We start from the raw sequence: 19,958 nt of genomic DNA, 5'->3' as shown, positions 1-19,958 counted from the left end.
CAGCTAAGTATTGCTTTAAGTGGTTAGTTCTGGGAATTCCCCACTATGTCAGATGACATGTATTTGGCAACTGGGATACAAGCAAACCACTATCTCCTAGCAACTGGCTTCTCTCCTCCCTTCCCTTATCCCTCCCTCCTTTGTTTCTGCAAATATTTGCTGCCTCCCAGGCACTGCATTAGGTCCTATGAATAGAAGTAAAGATATAGCATGCTCCCCAACGGGCCAGTAAACATGTGTAAACAAGTTCGTGGCTAAGGGACAGCACAGGTAGCACTGAACTCGGCCATGGATTGATTGTCTTGAATACCCAGCAGTGTGCCAGGTGAGGCAAGCAGTAGAGACCAGAAGGAAGATGGAGGAGGCTACAGACAAATCAGAGGAGGCTAATAATTTCCATGCCAGTGTCCTTCAGACTAGACTCAATGACTGAAAGGTCCACTGGTGGGAAAACACCATCCTTGACATGGTGGGGAAGGAACAGTGGAAATCAAAAGGGACAGTATGCTTGTAGCTTCTGCTTTGGGCACCCCTGTGACATATCTGCTCAGCTATGATTTCTGTTACAGGTCTAGTAGAAAGTTCAACGTGGGTTCATATGACAAGTATCTTCCTCAAACACAAAGAAAGCCTTCTTGCTTTCTGCCTCAGAGCCATTGCTGAAATTGAGAGCCCACTCAGACCTTGAGCAAGTGCAGGCTGGAAGTATGGGGAGGTAACACCCAGCAGCCACCTTCAACCAGCGGACAATGGGAGACCCAGCCGCTCATCCTCTGGCTGGAACATTCTGGAAGGCAATCCGTGTACCTGTCCACTATCCTAGTAGAACTGAGCCATGTTGCCCATAGTAGCAGCACCCTTGATGATGCAAACACAGTGGATTTTCCTCCTTCCTTGTCTCACCCTCCCTGTTTCCCTGTACCCCTACTTTCCAAGAGCTCCCCCAAGAATCACCTGTCTTATCTCAGGCTCTGATTTCAAGGAAGCCAAACTAAGACAGAAATATTGTTAATGTTTGAGGATTTTAGATGAAAGGCATTTTGTAGGTCTGTTGTCAGCCTCCTTAGAGCAGTATCTCTTACCTTTTGGCAGCTTGGAATTTGTGCCTAAACCAAGAGTTCCAAAAATCACTTGGAAAATCCTCTGACCCATGGAAATGACTAACAGTAAGTCAGGCTGTGCAAACATCTAGGGTAGAGGGACTGGGTGGGTTGCTCAATTAGCATGTGAAGAAGTTTTACTCAGGGGAAAACTATTGAATTATTATTCTCTCCCTGTTGCATTAAAAACAAAACAAAACAAACAAATAAACAAACAAAACCACCCACAGTGTTAGAACCAATGGCTGGGAAAAGTTTGGTACAAGGCTTCATGTGAACAAAAAATTCTTGCTAATAGTTTTACATTCATAAAAGCACATTAAGAAAATAGCAGTGGAATTTTGTACTTTAAAACCAATAACAAAATTTTCATGTCTTTGAAAATGAGCTAGTAATGAGCTAGTTAGTGATGGGGTGATTTAAGAAAGAAAAAAATATTTGGGGGAGAGTCATTCTCAAGACCCCTTTCATCCTCTAAGTTTTGAAATTCTTTCATTTGTAGAAAGTACATATTCCACAGATAGAAAGAGACTCATGTATTTGGTAAGGTGTGGTAACTCCCACCCAAATATTTCAGGGCACTCCCAATTTCTTTTAATTTTACTCTTCTCATCGTAGGGCCCACTGACATGTGGAGCAGGTCAGTGTGCTAGAAGCTCGCATAGCACTCGCTTCTTGTGCAACTCACTCACTGCACAAGAGTTCTATAATATAGGACAGTTTAACAGATGAGAAAACTATCATCTGATTTGGTTTTAAAACCTTGAAAGTCTTTTTATACAGATATTTTTCTTAGTAACCTTTCTGTTACTATGGCAAAATACCTAAGAAACTATAGGAAGAAGGCTTATTTTGGCTCCCTGTTTTAGAGGTTTCAGTCCATAGTCTAAAACCATAGCTGGCTCCATTGGTCCTGCAGCAAGGCAGAAATGACATGGCAGAAGGGCATGGTAAAGGAAAGTTACTCACAAGAGACAGACAGAGAGAGAGAGAGGGAGGAAGAGATGATAAAGGGGCCAGAGAAAAGATACATCCTTTCAGGGTATATCCCCAGTGACCTGCTGCTCCAACCAGGCCCCATCTCGTAGTTCCCACCATCTCACAATAATGTTATCAAATTATGAATACATCAATAGATTAGCCCATCAGTGAGGTTGGAACCCTCATGATCTAGTCACTTCCCTAAAGCCCATCAGGTTGCAACCAAGTCTTTAGAATTTGGCCTAAAGTGATATTTTTACACTTTAACCATAGTGATATTCATACATTGGAAAAAATTTATCAGACCTCATGAATTATTTTTGGTTAAAAGATGATCATTTTAAAGTGTTGTAGTAAAAAAGTGGCTTCAATCAATCTTGTGTTGAGAAGATGGAGTTTATTCTCAAGGAGAAAACAATTTTTTTTCCTTAAGAAAATGCTTTTATGACACTGGTTTAAATAACCTCCTTGACCCTCATCAAGACTAAAAAAAATAAATTACTCTGCCTAGATAACTTAATAATCAGGATTCTTTTATTTTCCCTGTGTGAACTCAGCATTCAGAAGTTGGCATGCAAGCTTATGGAATACAGCCAAGGCAGAGATGGTCAGTTTTATTAGTTTTTGTTATGTGCAATAACCACCCCCCCCATGTTTTATCCCCAAATCTTCAGTGAATCCTGTTATCCACTTAGCACTGTATTAGTGGTGTATTAGGAAATGGAAAAGAAAATAAAAAGCAGCTATGTTGATGTCTAGGGTAAAGCAATGCCAAGAGAACACAACAGCTAACAGAACCAGAAACGAGATAGTCAGAATTCACTAAGAAAAATCTAGAAGGCGTTTAGAATGAGAGGAGGCAACCACAATGCTCTATTTTTAGAAATCTTTAGGAAGGGGTATAAATTTTTGCAGAGCTAGTCTAAATGAGGTTTTAATTTTGTTTCCTCGTTCTTCCCCCGACTCCTTGTGATAAAATGCCTAGACTTAGTAAACTCAGGAGGGCTACAAAAGGAACATGAGAAGGTGCCATATGATGGTGGACTCAATCAATACCCTAAAAGGGGAAAAGAAATAAGAATTTTTGTGGAAAATTCCTTAGTTCATTATGGTCTTGTGTCAACTGAGAACCTACTAATTTGGGAAATTTTTGAACTCAAATTCACCAGATAAGTGACAATTAAAATTTGATTTTACCTCCTTTCTCATTTGTCACTCCTGTTTAGTGAATCTAAAATGTGGCTACTTTTAATAATCTCAAGACTGACATCAGCAATATGGCAGAATAGGAGGTCCCCAGCCCTCATCTTCCTGCAGAAACAGTGATGTGGCAGTCATTCATAAACAAAACTGCTTTGGGTGAGCGTTGGGGTATAGGTAAGAGGCTGTGAAACACTTGGGAGGTGAAGACTAAGATGGATTGCTTTGAGAAGGCAGGCCCATGCTTGCCTGACAAGTCCTGGCTGGGGACCTGGAGGCAGCCCTGCCCCTGTGGGCTCAGCTGCAGCCTCGCTGCCCACAATACTGCCACTGGTCCTGAGAGGAGCCATGCTTATGAGCTCCCTGTGTGATAGCCTCAACTATCAGGAAAATAGCAAAATTCACAAATATGTGCAAACTAAACACTATATACTCTTGGGTCAAAGAGGAAACTAAAGAAAATTAAAAAAATATCTTGAGACAAATGAATGAAAACAATGTACCAAAACTTATAGGATGCACAAAAGCAGCACACAGAGGCAGGTTTCCAGTGACAAATGCCTACATTAAGAAGAAGAAAGATTGCAAACAAACAACCAACCTTATACCTCAAGCAAATAGAAAATGAAGTTAGCAGAAAGAAAGGAATAATGAAGGTTAGAGTACAAGTAAATCAAACAGAGAAGAGAAAATTGAAAAAAAAATCAACAAAACTAAGAATTGCTTGTTGAAAAGAAGCAAAACTGACAGCTAGATAACTAAGAAAAAGAGAACTCAAATAAAATTTAAAATGAAAAAGAAGATATGACAATGTGTGTCTTAGAAATAAGGAGAATCATAATGATAATGAACAATTATAATAAATTGAATAATCTAGGAGAAATTAATAAATTCCTCAGAATATGTAGTCTACCAAAACTGAATCTAGAAGAAATAGAAAGCTTAACCAGACCAATAACAAAGGAGATTGAATCAGTAATTGAAGATATCCCAGAACACAAAAATCCAGGACAAGATGGCTTCATGAGTGAATTCTATCAAGCACTCAAAGAGTTAATACCAAACTTTCTCAAACCTTTCCAAAAAATATGAGAGAACACTTCTAAACTAATTTTATAGATACAGAATTGTTCTGACCAAAGCCAGATGAAGTCATCACAAAAAGAGCAGAGAGAGAAAGAAAGCTACAGATCAATGATTCTGATAAATAAAACACTAGTGAACCAAATTCAACCACACACTAAAAATATCCACCATGACTAAGTGGGATTTATCCCTGAAATACAAGGGTGATTCAACATATGCAAATTGATCAATGTAATACTTTAAAAGAATTAGATAAAAACCACACGATCATCTCTTGATCATCTCAATCAATGCAGCAAAAAGCATTTGACAAAATGCTGCCACACTGCCAGGATTTCCTTCTTTTTGAAGGTTAAATAACAGTCCACTGCATATATATATAAATACATACATGATCTACACACATATACATATATATAGTCACTAAGGGTCACATGTTGCATGATTCCATTTATTATGAAATGCCTAGAAATAGGCACATCTATAGATAGAAAGTAGACTAGTGGATTCTTAGGGCTGAGGGTGGTGAATTGGGGGGCTAATGGCTAAGGGATGTAGGGCTTCTTTTTGAGGCAATTAAACTGATTGACTGTAGTGATGGGTACATAGCTGTGTGGATATAAAAAGTGAATTGTACACTGTAAAGGGTGAATGGTGTGGTATTACATTATGTCTCAGTGCATCTGTTTAAAAATGAAGAGAGCTGCAGAGTCACAGGAAATATAGAAAAAGAAAGCTAGTATTTGTGTGGAGTTTGAGAGAGGGGAAAGAGGTAAAGCTGATATTCCTACAAAAGGCATGTGAAGGGATACCCTAAAAAATACTATGCATAATTTTATATACTGCTACTTTGCCAAAAGAGTTTATAATTTGTAATAGCTTTTTGGTAGACTTTTTAGAATCTTTTAGGTATAGGATCATGTAATCTGCAAATAGGGATAGTTTGACTTCTTCCTTCTCTATTTGAATCCCTTTTATTTCTTGCTCTTGTCTTATTGCTCTGGCTAGGAGTTCCAAAACTATATTAAATAGGAGTGGAGAAAGCAGACAGCCCTATCTTGTTCCTGACTTTAATGGGAATGGTTAGCCTTTCTATATACCAAAAATGAACAGACTTAGAAAGAAATCAGGGAAACAATTCCATTTAAAATAGCCTTGAAAACAATGAAGTACCTTGGAATAAATTTAACAAAGGAAACCAAAGACCTTTTAAATGAAAACTATAATCACTGAAGAGAAATTGAAGAAGACTTCAGAAGATGGAAAGATTTCCCATGCTTGTGGACTGGTAGAATCAACATTGTGAAAATGGCCATACTACCAAAAGCAATCTACATGTTCAACACAATCCCTATCAAAATTCCAATGACACTCTGCACAGAAATAGAAAAAATCAATTTTGAAATTCATATGGAAAAACAAAAGACCTCGAATAGCCAAAGGAATTCTGAGCAAAAAATCCAATGCTAGTGACATCACAATACCTGACTTCATACTATACTACAGAACCATAACAATAAAAACAGTATGGTGTTGGCACAAAAACAGACAGGAAGACCAATGAATCAGAATAGAAGGCTCAGACATAAACCCACACACCTATACCAACTGATATTTGACAAAGGAGTCCAAAACACATGATGGAGAAAAAGACAGCCTTTTCAGCAAATGTTGCTGGGAAAACTGGATATTTACAACATAAAGACTGAAACTAGATATTTCTTTTACCCTGTGCCCAAATCAATTCAAAATGGATTGAAGACCTTAATATAAAGCCTGAAACTTTGAAACAACTCCAGGAAGTAGTAGGAAATACACTGGAACATATAGCTATAGGGAATGACTTTCTAAATAGAACACAAAAGGCTCAGCATCTAAGAGAAAGAATGTACAAATGGGATTGCATCAAACTAAAGAGCTTCTGTACAGCAAAAGAAACAGTCATCAGACTCAAGAGACAGCCTACAAAAGGGGAGAAAATCATCTCCAGCTACTCATCCAATAAGGGACTAATATCCAGAATCTACAGGGAAGTCAAAAAATTCAACCCCCGAAATCAATATCCCAGTGAAGAAATGGGCACATGAATTAAACAGGGAATTCTCAAAGAAAGGTACAAATGGCCAGTAAATATATGAGGAAGTGTTCAACTTCCTGGTTATAAAAGAGACTCAAATCAAAACAACACCTAGATTTCATCTCACCCCAGTTGGAATGGCCATAATCAAGGGTAATAACAACAACAAATGCTGGCAAGGATATGGGGAAACAGGAACCCTTATACACTGCTGTTGGGAATGCAAATTAATACAACCACTATGGAAAGCAGTATGGAGACTCCTCAAAAAGCTAATGATAGAACTGCCATATGATCCAGTGATACCATTTCAGGCATATATCCAAAGGAACGTAAGTCAGGATTCAATAAAAACACCTGTGCACAGATGTTCATCACAGCACTGTTCACAATAGCCAAGCTCTAGAAACAATCCAGGTGCCCTACAACTCATGAATGGATCAAGAAAATGTGACATATTGAAGGGGGTGCTGTTTGCCGCACTCCCTCTCTTGTTAGAGTGAGCTTTCTCTCTCGATCCTTGGTTATTACTGGACCTAACTGGGCTTAACTGGGGGTGACTGGAGATTTTAGGAGAGACACAGGATAGACAGACAGAAAGAAAGTTGGGGTCAGGTATGTTGTACACTTGGCTGGAGATGCACAACCCTCATTGTTTCTTTTTTCTTGATTCTTTAAGGCCCTACTCCTTGCAGTTCTTTAAAACCTTGCTTGTAAAGTCTTCTTTAAAACCTTGCTTAAAACCTCTTTCCTTAGGCTCACTCTGTTCCATGTTTGCTTTTAACTTATCTTTACTTAATTGCTCTTAAAGTCTTTTGCTCCCAGGCTTGCATTGTCCCATTTCTCTAGCTCTCTCAAAGCCTTGGTGCTCAAACTTGCAAACCAGTAGCTGGACCTAAAAAACTGCATATGCATAACTCTTAAGGTGTCAGTCCTTAGACTTGCACTGTGCACTGTGCACTGTCCCATGTTCTCTTTGGCTTTTCTTTAGCTTTAGCTTTCCTAAGGCCTATGTATGAAGTTCTTTCTCAGCTTTGGTTTCTGAAGCCTATGTTAAAGTTCTCGCTGCAGATTTTCTATCAACCCCCCTTCAGCAATTTTTCCCTTCAATAAATCTTTTCCCTTCCAAAAACTTCCCATACCAAAAGGCCCAAACTAAAAGCTTCTTTCCAATATTCAAAGGCAAAAAGCCCTCCAAAGCAAAAAAAACCAAGCAAAAAGCCCAAAGTAAAGCCCCCCAAAAGCAAAAAGCCCTCTTCTTCCTTCAGGGGTCTTTTATAGCAACAAACAGGGTGGAGCCACAGGGAGGGGCGTGACATTGTAACAGGAGAAACCTGCACTCCTGCTTCTCTGAATGCAACTTAAGAGATGCAGCTGTTCTGTCTTTCCCTGTTTTGTGGCCAAGAGCTGTGCCTATCTCAGCCTACAGGTAAAAGCAATTAACTGCATCTTGCCTTCCTTGTGTCCAGTTCTCATAGGCTTTAATCCACTCCCTACAGTATATATGCACAATGGAGTTTTACTCAGCCATAAGGAATAATGACATGTATTTGAAGGTAAATGGATGCAATTGGAAGAGATCATGTTAAGTGAATAAGCCAGGCTCGGAAAGAAAAAGGCCGCATGTTTTCTCTCATATGTGGAAGATAGATTCAAAAAGATAAACATGTACACAAAAACATGCATAACCACATACAAACTCATATGTAGAACATGTTTGTAACAGTGGAATTACTCTATGGAACTTGGGGAAAGAGGGAAAGGAGAAGAGAATGGTAGAGTGTCAGTAATATCATAAAACATAACATCTGGGAAGGTAGAAGATATAAGGATATGTATTGAAAGCTGTTGAAATATGAGGGGTGGGAGGTAAAGGGGTAAGGTAGAGTAATGGAAGGGGTTAAATGGACTAAAGTAAGGTATACTCACAGTGGGCATACACTGAGAAACCCCCTTGAACCTCAACTTAAATATTAATAACAAAAGACAGAACTGTAAAATAGATACAGTGGGTGGGAGGGATCTAGTTGGTGGGGGAGGGTGAATGAAGGAGATTAAGGTGAGGTACATGGTTGATGGACTTCACATACGAAATAGAACAAAGAAACCCCTTGCAGTTGCTTTAAGTGGCTCGGGGAGAGGGTTAAGGGGGAGAGATGATGGGGATTATGAAACTAATGTACAACGTAAGTCTAATCAAATTGTTATTATGAATCCCCCTCTGTATAACAATTATAGGTAATTTAAAAAATCATGTGTTTGGCACTATCAAAAAATAAAACAAAACAAAATACTATAGTAAATAGCATTCTAAAACAAGGCTTGAGCGATCTATAGCAAGTCAAGAAAGATAAAACAAAGCAATAATAAACAGAAAAGTAACAGAAAAATAAAAAGACTCAAGCCTTAGCATATCAATAATTATATCAAGTACAAATTAATATATACCAATTAAAAGATAGAAATTGGAAGACTAGAGTTTTTAAAAATGACCCAATATATGTAATCTATAAGAAACTCACTTCAAATATGGTGGCTTAGATAGGTTGAAAGTAAAGAATGGGAAAAGATAAAGATACAATGCAAACATTAAGCAAAAGAAATCAAGACAGCTTATATTAATACCAGCAAGAGTAGACTTCAAGGCAAAGAAAACTATTATAGACAGAGGACATTGTGTAATGATAGTCAACTCACTAAGCAGACACTCCAGCTTTAAATAGGTATGAGTCTCAAGCAGAACTGAAAGAACTCTATTAGAGTTAAGACTTCAATACCCCTTTCTCAACAATGATGGAACAGTTAGACAGAAAATATTGAAGAAATCAACATCACCACCAGCTTCCAGGAACTAACTGACATTTATAAAACAACTCTGCCCAAGCACATCAGATTTCACAGTCCACACAAGGGCCCTGGGCACATATGCCCACAGAGACCATCTCATGGATCATAAAAAGGGTAAACACACTCTTAAAAATTGAAATAATGAGTTTGTTCTTTGACCTTAATGGAAATATATCTCCAATCTATAACAAAAGTAACAGAAAAATCTCCAACCACTTGAAAATTAAGCAACAAACCTCTAATCAATAAACCAAAGAGAAGTCTCAAAGGAAATTTTAAAAATTCATTGAACTGAATAAAAATGAAAACAACAACATATCAAAATTTGCAGCTAAAGGTATGTTAAGAGGGGAATTTATAGCATTAAATGCTAATGCTAGAAAAGTGTGAAACCAATAATTTAAACTCACAATTAAGAAATGTAAAAGAAAAGCAAAATAAACCCAAAGCAAACAAAAGGAAGGAAATAATAAAGAAGAGAAGCCAATTAAATTGAAAGTCAAAAGGCAACAAAGAAAAATTAATGAAATAAAAATCTGGGTATCTGAAGAGATCAACAAAATTGACAAATCTCTAGCAAGAATAAGAGAGCAACAGAATACAAATTAGTAATATCAGGAATTAAACAAGTGGTATCATTACAGACTCTATAAAAAAGAACAAGGGAATACTATGAACAAATCCATGCATAGCAATTTGACAACTTAGATGAAATGGGCCATTTCTCTGAAAAAGACAATCCTTATAATTCACCTAATATGAAACAGACTATTTGAATAGCTCTATAATAATTACAAAATTAAATTCATATTAAAAACTCTTGAAGAAGAAATGTTCATGCCTAGACTGACTCTCTGGAGAGTGCTACCAAATGTTTAAAGAATTAACACCAATTCTCCACAATCTTTTTTTAGAAAATAGCAGAGAAGGGAATATTTCTGAGCTTACTTCATAAAGCCAATATTACCTGATACCAAAATCAGATAAAGAAAATACTAAAAGAAGAAAACTATATACCCTCATTAATATAAATGCAACACTTCTAAACAAGATGGTAGCAAATAGAGCTCACCAAAAGAATAATACACCGTGACCAGTGGAATTTATTTCAGGGCTGACAGTCTATTTGACGTTAGAAAATCATTCAATATAACTTACTATCTTAACAGGCTGAAGAAATAGAATGACGATCATAACAACTGGTGCAGAAAAGGTATTTGATAACATTCAACATCTATTATAATAATAAAAACTCTCAGAAAAGAAACAGAAACTTCCTCATCCTCCTCAAGAACATCTACATCATATTTAATGGTGAAAGCCTGAAAACTTTTCTTCTAAGATGTCATGACAGGGATTTTCACACTTCCCACCGAGTTGGAAGTTCTAAGTCAGCACAATAAGGCAAGAAAAGGAAATCAAATGCACACAAATGGAAAAGAAGATTTAGTTAGTCAAATGTCCCAAACATTTGTTGCTATTTTCCTTATCAGAATAAGAAAATTATGTAGAAACAAGAATTCTTGCTCTGAATTCCCATCTCTCTCTCTCTCACTCTCTCTCTCTTTCTCTCTCTCTCTCTTTCTCTCTCTCTCTCATCTATCATCTGTTTTGGGCCTTAGATGACGTCAGAGTGCTTTTGGCTAGAGCAAACAAGCTACCACAGTACTTTTTTTAGTACCACAAATCTGATATTCATTAGGAATTGAAAAATGCAGTTGCTGCACAATTAGAAGCAAAGCCATTTATTTTTACAAAATCCTTCTTCAGAAAAATATCCACCTGCCAATTTTCTAAGTTTTCTCACATACAAGCTAGCCTGTGAAGTCCTCACTACTTAAGTGTGGCCCTTCTGTGTCATTTGAAATGTTACTCAAGAAAGCTGACCCCTTAGTAATAATTTTTATGTGCAAAAGTACCTTTACATCCTTTATCACCTTGGAGTCTAACACAGCCTAGTGAAGGGCTGAGACTCTAATGGCTTAAGTGGCTTACTGGAGAGGACACTGTAAATGAACATCAGAGCTCATCTCCACATTGTTGGGATGCACAAGTCTGATGCTGCCTCATTGTCAGACTGAACACATTCAATCCCCACATTCGTTTGTGAGTACCTATACACTTGTGTGTACTTCTTAGTGCTGGACGTTCTTGATACTTTCCCATTCTTAGGTGACTCATTGGAGAATCCCAGCTGTTCCACCCGCATCTCACGAGAAATGGCTGGGTAGATAAGTCATTTAATCTCTAGGATTTTCAGTTTTCTCAGTTGTAACATAAAGGGGGAGGTGGCTAGCTGACTACAGGCTACTTTCAGCTCTAAAATAGTGTTTTTAATTGAACTCAAAGATTTAAAAACTGATTTGACTTCTGCTTTTATTCAAAGCTGTGTTCTGGCTCCAACAAATGCATGGATACCCCAGGTGCTTACTCGTCAAGTGGAATCAATGTGATGGTAATAATGGGTCTGTGACCAAAAATGCCAACCTCTATTATATGGTCAGCGTCATACTGAGCAGGTGGTAGACACAGAATTTATGAGACTCCCCTTGTGTCAGGGACCATCTCATCATTGATGAGAAGATTAGCATTTAAAAATGCTGCTGACTTGAAGAGTGAGGAATAGACCACAGGCACTGTTAGCAAACAGAGAAGGAGGTCAATGAATAATCATAGAACAATTTCTAGAACTAATAAGTGAGTTTTGTAAGGGCACAAAGATACAAGAAGATCACACAAAAATCAACTGTATTTTTGTATGCTACCAAAGGATACATGGAAATAAAAAATTAAATACAACACCATTTACATTGCTCAAAAATTTAAACCCTTAGGTATAAAATCTAACAAAACATGAGAAGGTCACTTCTTTGCTGAAAATATCAAACACTATTGAAAGACATTAAGAAGATCTAAATAAACACAGGGACTTACCATGTTCACTAATTGAAAGCCTCACCTCAATAAAGATGTATATTCTCCCTAAGTTGATACATAGGTTTAACTACCAATATGCCAACAATATTTTTTTCTAGATGTAGACAAGATTATTCTAAAGTTTATGTGGAAAGGCAAAGTAGCTATAATTTAAAAAAGAAGAAAGTGGGATGAGTCACAATTCAATTCAATTTTAAGACATTATATATGTAGAGTAGCAAAGACTGTGTTGTATTGGAGTATTATTGACAAAACAGATGCATAGATCAATAGATCAAAATAGAGAATCCAGAAATAGCACCAATGTAAATACAGGAACTGATTTTTGACAAAGAGGCAAGAATAATTCAATAGAAGCACAATTAGTATTTCTAGCAGATGACCCTGGAGCAATTGTGTATTCACAAAGATGAACTTTGACCCAAACCTCACAACTAATACAAAAATTAACTCAGAAATCACATTTTAAATGTAACACTATAAAAACCCTTAGGTGACAGCATACGGGAAATGTCTTTAGGACGTTGTGAGGAAGAGTTCTTAAGCATGACACCACAAGTATGATCCATGAAAGAAAAAACCCCAATAAACTAGACAACATCAAAATTAAAAAATCTTTTCTCTCTTCAGTACCTGTTCAGAAGCTAAAAGAAACTACAGTCTGGGAGAATGTATTTGCAAATCATATAGCTAAAAAAGGACTTCCATCTAGAGTACATGAAGAACTCTCATATATTGACAGTTAGAAAATGAGGAAAAGACATGAAAGACATTTCACTGAAGAGAATAAATGATGTGACTGTGCACATGAAAATGTTGCTCACTAACCAATAAGGAAATGCACATTAAAAACATGAGTTATCATCATACAGCTTTGAAAATAGCTAAAAGAAAAAGTAGTGACAATAGCAAATATGAGCAAAGATTTGGAGAAACGGGTTGCTCTGGGAATGTAGACTGGCACTGTCATATTGGAAAATAGTTTGGTGATGTCTTAAAAGACTAAACACTCACTTAAAATATAACAAGAGAAATCAAAACTTATGTCCACACAAAATCCTATGACTGTTCTTAACAGCTTTATTAGTAGCAGCCAAACAATGGAAACCAACAAAATGCCCTTGAACTTGTGAGTAAACTGTGTCAGTCCCCCACAAGACATCCACAATCAATAGAAAGGGGTAAAATATTAATTCCCACAACAATCTAGCTGGATCTCAAGAGTGTTATGCTGAGTGAAAAACTAACCTTAAAACATCATCTACCGTTTGATTCCATTTATATAATACTCTTTAAATAACTAAATCATAGAGATTGTCGTGATGGATACAGGAATCTACATATGTGAAAATGATATTGAACTACATTATACTATAATTATGTAGGCTGTTACCTCTGGGGAAAATGGCTGAATGGTACATAGTACCTCTCTGTACTATTGTTAAAATTTCCTGAAAATCTTTTCAGATTTCAGGAAAAGAGCATTCAAATGTAATAGGCGATCAAAATGGATAAAGACAAAAATCCGAGGGTGGTTGTATGAATCTCTGTGTTATCCTGTGTGTCTGTAGTGCCTTTACTCCTGTATTGAGGAATGGAATGTGGTGCTTTGGTGGCATTTTTCTACCTTGAGTAAGTGTCAGGGCCTCAAGATTAAATACTTTGTTTGTGTTCCTTGTTCTTCAAACAGCTTTGAAGTGTTTGGTCTGCAGGGATTCCAAAGTTCAGCACGGGGCTGCCCAGCAGTACCACACCTGTCTGCACACGACAGTGGCTGGCTGTTGGCCTCTTGGACACCCTCCTGGTCAAGGAATGTGACCAGGACTTCAGGAAAAGCTCCATGCAAGAGAACAATTTCTAGTTGAACTGGAACAACGAGGGACAGTGTGACTGTAGCTCCATTCATCAAATTCCCCAAGTGGGAATGGGTACTGCCATGCCCTCCTTGCCACTCTCCATCTCCCATCCCCTGGAATCACTCCTAGGTGCACATTGTTCAGACAAGAACCCCACCCCATGGTGTTTCTCCCATGGCCCCTGAGAGCTGTACTTTTGAGGGTTGTACCCAATAACCTTGGGGTTTTGTGGTCTTACATGAGTAACCGGATGGCTTAGCCCTGTTGGTTAAAGGGTATATTACCCTTTAAGATCTTGAACTGTAGTTCAACAAGAATAACTTGTAATTTGTTTAGCCCTGTTCTCTTGATGTCTAAGTTATTCATCTCAACTCAGTACCCACACTGGCAGCTCTGTACAAGGCTTTGGGGATACAGAGGTGAATAAAGCACTTGTTGTCCCTTTACAGTATATGACAAGAACAACTATTAAACAAATAAACACAGAAATGTGTGTGAGTCCATGCTTTCCAGAACTCACTGCCTGGTAGCAGAAAAACAAGCAAGAAAAGTACCCCAGAGGTCAGGAAAAAACTCCTCCCAGGTGTCACTTCACCAGAGAGAGCTGGAGTGGAGGCAGTTGGGCAGAAGTAAGCCCAGGTGTGGAACAAATGTGATACAACATGGATGCAAGTTGAAGCTCAAAGCTTTGGAGTCGGGTGGGGGAGGTTAGTCTGCTTGACCACTAGTGGGTGCCTTTGGAACTGGGTGAGATTGGTTCACTATGTAGTGGGCATAGCCTGCTGCTTCTAGCATGCAGCTTGTTAGCAAGCAGAGACCCCCACGGGCTGAGCTATGCTTCATGGGGTGCAGAGGAATGTTTAAGCCCTGCCCTTAAGGAATTTTCAAGCCACAAATGAAAAGCAAAGTATACTTCAAGGGGATGGGTTGCTTTCAATCAATGAGTGTGAGCTGGCGTTGGCAGACAGAAAATATCACTGAAAGGTCTAACCAGTATCTGCAGATGTTACACGTTACTGGGGTCTAAAGGTCTAGCCTTGAATGTCTGAGTTTTTTTTTTTCCTCTCCTAATATCCTTGCTTTAAAATAGAGAAGGAAAAAAAGAACACTTTAAAAACAGTCTTGTTTACTTTATCCAAGATTAAAGAGCTTGAACCGACTTGGACAGTCTAAATGGAATTTTAAGTGCTTTATGGACAAGCACCCGTAATTGCTAAAATGCTAGGCTGGGCTTCCGGGACTCTGCACAGTGCTTGTACTGTCTGGGTTTACTAATTTATTCCCGTTGTTAGAGGTCAAAAGCTAAGTCTCAGATTAGAAGATTTTAATTTCTGAAGCTGTGGATTGCAATAAGTTCTCTAGAGCCATGCTACACCATGAGCAGTGGCCTTAAATGTTCTCCTTTGAATAGGCTAGTCCAAGGTTGAAGAGCATTTCTGATGCAGGGTTTGAACACTGGGAATCCAGGAAAGTGGTTCCCAAGAAGTACAGAGAAGGATCCATGCATCTTGCAACCAAACTACCTCTAAGAAATGCAAGAAGGGCAAAGATAGCCAGGTGCTGGTGGCTCATGCCTATAATCCTAGATACTTGGAGGCAGAGATCAAGAGGATTGTGGTTTGAAGCCAGCCTGCACAAATAATTTGCCAGACCCTATCTTGAAAATACCAAACACAAAACAGGGCTTGTGGAGTGGCTCAAGTGGTACAGTGCCTACCTAGCAAGTGTGAGGCCCTGAGTTCAAATCCTCTGTACTACTGAAAGAAAGAAAGAAGGAAAGAAGGGCAAAGCTAGAGCTTCTGGCCTCTTCTTTCTCTTCCTTTTGCCAATCTTGAAAGCACCTGGGATGGAAGCGAGAGCCCAGGATGTAGAGACCCAGGCTCTGAGAGCCAATCATGCCACCAAGAGACAGTGTGACTCCAGACAGGATGCTTCACCTCTGTAAGTCTCACTTTTCCCACATTTAAAGTGGAAACAGTAATAATTGGGATCTAAATCACAAAGGGGATAGCTCAGGCCAAATGCCACCAGATTCACCAGAATTCCTGTTGAGTCCTTCCCCGAGACAAACAAGTCTTGAAATTTTTGCAAAAACTACCCTCACAGCATCAATAGAAATTATACTTTGGAATGTTTCCAGGGATGGAGAAAAATTTCTTAAATACTTTGGAAAGATTTATTGTAATACTCTTGGGACAAGCCTAGGGGAACATGGCAGTTTGCATAATTTTCTGGAATTGATCATCTACTTAGTTGATTATTCATCAAAGCCTGCTCTCCTCTGTGTAATTTTAGCAATTGTGCTCTCGTAACCTCTGCAGGAGGGCAGGCAGGAAGTGAACTCTGTGCTGTGGACCCATCATACGCGAAAGGGACACCCAGCCACTGTGACTTTTATAGGCCTCATGACATGGTCTGTGGGACATCAGATCATCCATGCCTGGCAGCTCAGACCTGGAGACCCAGGTTTCTGATCCTGTCAGGGCTGAAGGTGTCCATCCATCTTGACTGAGCAGCTTCTGCTAGTAGATAACTGAGTGTTCGTTGTTGTCTGGAGAACAAGAGTCAGGCTTATTCTAGAAAGCTGCAGGGGAAATAAAGGGAGAGAAAAGCCAGCTCTGAACAAACTGCTTTTTCAGGCACCACGCTAGTGGAATGTGCAGTGAGGGGGAAGAAACTCGAAGTGTAGCAGAGAGGCAGACAGTAACCTAATGATAAATGGGGGTGTGGTGAGGGGAGCAAGAGAGCCATTCAGTAGAAACAACAGGAAGCGGGTTCATGGAGGATCCAGTCCCAGCCAAGCCTTGAGGGGTGAGGGGACTTTTAAAGAGTAGAGGATTGGAAGGTGCCTGAAATTTCAGATGCACAGAGGTTTAAGAACTGATGTGAGGTCTGGGCTCATTCACACTTTGAGCCGTGTTGTGTAGGAGGTGAGGCCTGGGTGAAGTGGGGATTGATTTGCCTCTATTTTCTGCACAGGCACTTAATGGATCGTTTCTCATCGCTGGGTAACTCAGAGGAGTTGTGCATATGGCACAAATCTCTTGTCACTTACTTTTCATTTATTTATCATGTGTCAGGTAAGTTTTTGAATTTCTGTACTCAGAGCACAAGATACCAGGGAGATGGTCTCTATGAGTTTGAGTGAAAGTGATCAGTCTTATAAAATCTAATTTCAGTTCCCAACCCTGCATTATCTATTGCCTGTCTTATTCTCGTCTGTTCTCTTAGCTCTGAGATGTGGAGGCATTTCACAGACCTGTCTTCCATATCATGACTATGATTTTCTGTGGCATGGCGGACACCTGGGATCCAGCTGGGGTGGAGGGAGAGTGTTTGAGAGAGGAGAGTGAATGTGTTTTTCAAATAGAAATGCTAAGATTTACTCTGAACCCGTCCCAGGGAGCATTTCTGAAACTCCCAGCCCTGGTTCTTATCTTTACCTTCCACATTATTTAATACCATTCTGCATTATTTAACACCATTATTTAATACCATTTAATATCCATACCATAGTCCATGGATTTCATTTGGTTTTACAGTCTCACTCTTCACCCCCCAGGGAGGCAAATCCAGCAGTGGGTTAAATAATGACAGCTCATAAACTTCTGGTTCCCAGTCTCAACTGCACATTCTACTTTTCTAGGGAGACTAAAGCAGGTGGACGCCCAGTCTCCAACTGTCTGGACCTAGACCCTGGTATATCTTCACAGGTGATTCTAGCACTTTGCCAGGACTAAGATGCTACCATGCACATGAGTTACGACTATTCCTTCCTGTCCTAGCCACACTCTTGCCTACACCATTCCATGTGGGGACCATACCACCCAAGTTGTCCTACAGTCAACTGTCCGTATTTTCCTGTGCAGCTGCTCTAGAGGATTCTCCCTCTACACGTGGAATATGAAAAACTGGGAACAACAGTCTGGCTTTAGCAGCTGGGGGTACAGGGACCATAGTGCTTTCCCGATCAGGGTTGCATAATCTGAGAAACACAGACAGCTACACTTACCTCTTTATATAGTTCTCTGCGTATGAATTCTTTTTTTCTTGGTCATTTTCTCTCTCTCTCTTTTTTTTTTGACAGTATTGGGGTTTGAACTCAGGGCCTCACACTTGGTAGGCAGGTGCTCTACCTGCTTGAGCCACTCTAGTAGCCCTTTTTTGTGTTGAGTATTTTTGATGTAGAGTCTTGTGAACTATTTGCCCGCTGGCCTCAAACTGTGATCCCTCCTGATCTCTGCCTCCTGAGCAGCTAGGATGACAGGTGTGAACCATGGCGTCATCTTCTTATTCAGTTGGTCACACTTGAACAATTCTGTATGTGCCAAAGATTTCAAATTATGCCAGTATCTGAAAGTCACCCGAAGCAGGTCATCCTTTGTATGTTTGGCATTGACCATGCTCCTTGCTAATGGTTCGGTGGAAGATTCACGCTAGAAAGATGATGATTTTGGCAATAATAGTTTCATATAGATTCTAGAAATCATTAGGCCTAGAAAAATTTGGCCTTATGCATCCCTTTTCTTTTCATCTATTGAAATATATTGTTGTATTTTATTCATTTCAGAAAATATTTACTGAGCATTAAATCATACAAAGAGTTATGGGAATACCTAGCAAGTGTTATCAACAGTATCTACATTCAGAGGTTTTAAGATTAAATCAGTTCATCAGTGTGGGGCCCTAATCCAAGACAACTAGTGTCCTTTATAAGAATTAGAGTTCTCTGTTTATCTCTGTCTGTCTCTGTCTTTGTCTCTCACCCACCCCTGCCCCAGTCTCAATGTGCACAGAGAAAACACTAGGTGATGTGTGGACACAATACAAAGGATATCTGCAAGCCAGGAAGAGAGGCTTTACCAGAAACCAACACAAAAGACATTGACCTTGGACTCTCAGCCTCCAGAGCTGTGAGAAAAACCATGTCTATTAACTGCATCATCTAGTCTGTGGCGTTTGTTATGGAAGCCTCACCATCCTTCTTAAGTGTTTATTAGCTAGCTTGAAGATCAAATGTAAGAAATAATATCTTGTCATACTAGGCAATGATACAAAGAAAACGAAGTGATGGACAGGAAATGTAAGCTATCAGGAGGGCAAATATAAGAAATCTAAAATGCAAGTAACAGGACATTTGGATAAGGAAGAAGAGTAATAATTAAGGAAATGATGGAAATGAACTTCTGTGAACTCACTCAAATCTTCAGATTTTTAAGTACTGACTAAATAAAAAGCAGAATAAGACAATATCAAAGCCAGTACAAACAAAAACAAAACATGCCCTAGATGTGTAAATCTATCTTTTCTAAGGACAAATACAGAATCTTACAAATGTTCTCACAAAAGAGAATCAAATTAGGATTATACTTCTCTCCTAAACCACAGGGAGCCAGAACCATGTTTCCAGCTTCCAAATTAATCCTATTAGAGAAAAGGACAGTAATAAATAAAACATAAAATAAAAGCTGGATACATATTCACAATAGTATTACCATGTCAGGGCAATCAAAAAAAAAAAGAAGAAGAAGAAAGAAAACATTTTGAAACATACTTGGAGCATACACTTCTCAGGCATCCTCTGTAGGGAGATTCAAGTGATAGGAGGCCTGGTGTTTCTTCCTCAAACCAAAGGAAAATCAAAGATCTAAAGAGAGCATTGGAAAAAGCAGTGAGCTAGAGCCTTCTAGAGCACAGTCAAATCTGAGTGGATGAAATTCCAGTTAAAGTTACCCACATACTTACTATTTCTTGCTCCTGTAAACTGCTGAAATGGATTTTGAAAAGGAAAAGCAGAGAGGAGAGGAAGTAGTAGCAATAGATGTTTGATAGATGTTTGGAAATCAAAACGTGGGTGGAACATGGGTCAGCCAA

The 19,958-nt window shown here is 38.9% G+C and overlaps 1 long non-coding RNA gene across 1 annotated transcript in view; it reads right to left on the bottom strand.

The window, feature by feature from the left end:
* Nucleotides 1–19,878, bottom strand: part of LOC141418571 (uncharacterized) — a 54,145-nt gene extending 34,267 nt beyond the window's left edge. The window contains exons 1-2 of the long non-coding RNA XR_012443199.1: nt 19,830–19,878; nt 19,639–19,731 (exon numbers count right to left, since the gene is read on the bottom strand). This is a non-coding gene — a long non-coding RNA (uncharacterized lncRNA). The remainder of the gene's footprint in view (nt 1–19,638; nt 19,732–19,829) is intronic.
* Nucleotides 19,879–19,958: the final 80 nt, after the last annotated feature.

Source organism: Castor canadensis, chromosome 17 (assembly GCF_047511655.1).
Source record: "Castor canadensis chromosome 17, mCasCan1.hap1v2, whole genome shotgun sequence".
Lineage (NCBI taxonomy): Eukaryota > Metazoa > Chordata > Mammalia > Rodentia > Castoridae > Castor > Castor canadensis.
The sequence above is the reverse complement of the archived record's forward strand: the minus strand, read 5'-3'. Positions and strand labels throughout refer to the sequence as shown.